This window comes from Megascapheus bottae, chromosome 8 (assembly GCF_031878675.1).
Source record: "Megascapheus bottae isolate mThoBot1 chromosome 8, mThoBot2.hap1, whole genome shotgun sequence".
Lineage (NCBI taxonomy): Eukaryota > Metazoa > Chordata > Mammalia > Rodentia > Geomyidae > Megascapheus > Megascapheus bottae.
The window spans coordinates 56,470,951-56,474,674 of record NC_143516.1 but is presented as its reverse complement, the minus strand read 5'-3'; the positions used below and the strand labels follow the sequence as shown (position 1 = coordinate 56,474,674).

Here is a 3,724-nt window from a genome sequence, read left to right as displayed (position 1 = left end):
TGGGTACAATAACCTAAAAAGGTATATTCCCTAGCAGAGTGAAAAGGACAAATGCTGACAGAAGCATTCAAACAGGATTCATTATCTGAACAGGAACACAGGAACACAGACTATTTTGAGTTATGCCTGTGGGAAGAAAGCCTATTTCAATTAGTCAAACAGCAAGTGATCATTGAGCACTGTATGTGCCAGTGCCATACAAGACCTCATGAGGGAAGTGAAGGAAAGGTCCTGCCCACTGCGAGCTTTAATGTGGTTAGGAGGCACAACTAATGCCCACAAAACAATAAGAAACAATTAAATACAACATTGAGTGGCACTGACTCAGACAGCAACAACTGAAACTGAGTGTGAAGCTTTTTTCTTTATTCCCACTAATACAACCACAACCATAACTTCAATGGTGTTGAGTATAAACAGAACCATCACATCAATAGTGTTAATCAATGAACAAAATGGGATAATGGCAACATTGTGAATAATGGCACGTGTGAGAATAACTCTTAACACTGATCAGACCTCTTTAGTCAATTCAGTTTTGTACGTTTCCATCCTCTGTCTTTCTTTGAGATTCTGGCTTACTCCTAATGATGGAAACTCAAGCTGTCTTAATGTAGGCAAGGCCAATGTCTTGAAGGGGTTGGATTTGCTCTGCTTCATACTTCAAATCTGATTTGTTCCTGTGGATCCCTAAATTTTTATTTCTTCACCCAACTTGTTCTGAGTCTTGGTACTATTCCTCTGACATTGTCTGGTATCTTCTTCCACAGGTAGAGTTTATATTGACTCTTTTTTTTTAAGTTACAGATAGATCTTTATTTCAAAGCCTGATCTGCCAAACTAGCGTTTTCCAGCAATTGGGAGAGCAGAAACCTTGACAGGCTTTACAATTTTTTGCTTAGATGCAGCCTTTGTGGGGGGCCTTAGCAGCAGCCATTGCTGTCTTGGTTGCTTGCTTAATCCTTTTTGCTCCCTTGGCAGCCCGGATAGCTTGCTCTCACTGAGCTTTTCTAACTTCTTTTTTCTGATTCTTTTTGGCCATTATATCAGCAAGTGATGCAGCAGTGCTGGCCCTTTGGAATTTTACAGCACGTTGGGTTCTTTTGAAATTCTTCTGATTGTCCCTTTTTGTGCTTTCTTCTGTAGAGGACAGTCCAGTTTATCTGTGGAGGATTCCTCTTGGAAAGGAAGGCTGACTCGCATTTTGCATTAAGAACTTGAAAATCCTTCCCGTCGGTCCTGGCATTGAGCCTGCCATGCCGGGGGTACATCTTGTATCCATTGAACTGCAGAGCTCGGCCTTCATGGTGGCGGGGGCAGCCCGGAGAGAGGAAAAATGGCGAAGAGCTATATTGACTCTTTTAGACTAGGCTTTCTCTTAAGGTAAGATCTGCCTCATTAAAATTCATTAGGAAGATATTGAAATAAATTAAAAAGTTGAATAAACTTGCCAATCCTTTTTAACAGATGATAATGAATTGGTCATCTATATTCTGAAACTCCATTCAGTAGGATATTTTGTGCAACATTAAGTTGGTACCTATTCAATTTGATGAATATTTTCCTATCTCTTTACTATCACAATTTCTGAGGCTTTATTTTATTAGTAAATCTTCTAATTTGGTGTAATTATTTAATCTGAGGGTTTCTATCTACAATATAATTATTTTCCAATTTGTTTTATTCTAAATAATAATTGTATAAAACCTATAGTGTAATAAAATTTAATACAGATAAATGCAAGATAAAAACATGATCCAAAGCATATATTTTATTCTATGAGTGAGACATCAGAATCTAGAAATGGTACCTGTAAGTTTAGAATTACTACATATAAATAACTTGAGTTAATAGTTTAATATACTTATGCTATGATGCAGCTATTAGAAACACAGAAAAAGTTTAGCCTGCTTTAATTGAAGACTATCACCATTCTTTAACAGTGGCTCAGAGACTTGATCACAACCTTAAAATACCTTAGGAATTGTGAATAAATCTCATTCTCAGATTATGCTCTAATCTAACTCTCAGACAGGATCATTTAAACTTTTTCCCAGGTGAGTCAAAAGTGTGGTCAACTTGATCTGAGAGTGAGAGTGTTTTCCAGTCTTTAAAGTTAGTGGGAGTCAGCAGGTGAAGGGTAAATAGCGTTAGGCTTTCTCACCTTTGGGCCTACACATTGTCCCAAAAGACTTTAGCTGGTTCAGGATATGACAAGTAGTACTTTAGAAAAAGCTTGCAGGAATCCCTGAGACTGGGTGTGCATGCACAATCCTGTGTGGCCATACTTGGCCAAATGCCATTTTTTGTCTGTCCATTCTTGGGCAGTTGAGGTTGCTTTGTGGTGGTGTTAGACACCATGTGAACAGTGCTTCTGTTGCTGATGAGTCTGGGGACAGAGAGCTTTGAATAAACGTTGACAGCCATTCTCACCTACATGTACCATTTTTCTTTTGCCTGCCTGACCCAGAGAACCTGAGAACTGCAACACACCTGGGATCTCATTATAATAATAACCTCAGTTCAGTAGGTCTAAAATAGCTTCATTTTGCTAGCCCCCACGAAACACTTTTTACACGAGGATTTTAGAACAATTTTTAAACAAGGACATATGCACTACTGAGATAATGGTTCACACCTGGATTTACTGGTTTAATTACAAATAGCATAAAGAAAACAGAGCAGATGAATATATTTGAACTCTTGTCCGGAAATGAACAGTTGAAGTAAATAGATCTATGTAGTTAGTACAAAGAGATTTTGTGTAAACATTGCTACTTCTGGGAACTGAAAAATTATTCCACAGAACCAAAATTTATTTTCTACTTTTTTCTCAAGAAATTTATGTGTCAAAAATATAGTTAACAATATGTTTATTTGGCTATTTTAAATCAGATAGAGAAGGGGGGAAAACAAGATGAAGGGCAGGAGTGAGGGGAGGGAAATGGGGACCAAGACACGAGAAAGGGTATCAATGTTTGTGAAGTAATGCACCTTCTCTCTGATGAATATAATGTAACCCTTCTATAAAATACAATAAAAATATATAAAAAACATAAGAAGAAAAAATATATAATGAACATAGTTTGGATCAATATACAGGAGACTGTAATAGCCAGAATTTCTTGAATATGGAATTAACTTTCTTTGGAAGAAATGTGCAATCCACAGTAAGAGGTAAAACAAGCTCAGATTTGGTGATGACTTTGTGGGACTTTTACAGAAATGAATTAAACACAGGAAGAGAGGTAAATCATATCCAATGATATTTATCATATCTACCAAAACTGGATTTGTGGTACTGTGTATGTTTTCAGACTAGTGACTACAGCTTTTAAATAGTAATACATGGTCAACTCTGAGATGACCATATCTACAAACCAGGAATCTTTTTACTTACTGTTTTATATTTCTTCATTTGATTATAAAGCATTTCCTATTAGTTCAGGTGTACTTTCTTTACAATTTGATTTTTTTCCTGTTGTTTTCCTCTTGAACTCTAGAAAATTGTTAACATTCATGCAGCTCTTTTCATGAAAACATGAGAACTATGACTCTTCCCTTAATCTTATCCCATTTTCCTCTTTCATTATTGATATCAATTAAAACATTCAGTTTATAGTAGTAATTTCAAGCTGGTAATCATTTTAAAGTACTCTCCTAATGCATTGATCTTGTTTATGCTTCTTATCTGAATGATGGCCTGCTATTCTATATAATCAGT

At 36.3% G+C, this 3,724-nt stretch overlaps 1 pseudogene; it reads right to left on the bottom strand.

Moving 5' to 3' along the window:
- Nucleotides 1-840: 840 nt before the first annotated feature.
- Nucleotides 841-2,427, bottom strand: LOC150059973 (large ribosomal subunit protein eL24 pseudogene; annotated as a pseudogene).
- Between the last annotated feature and the right edge of the window lie 1,297 nt (nt 2,428-3,724).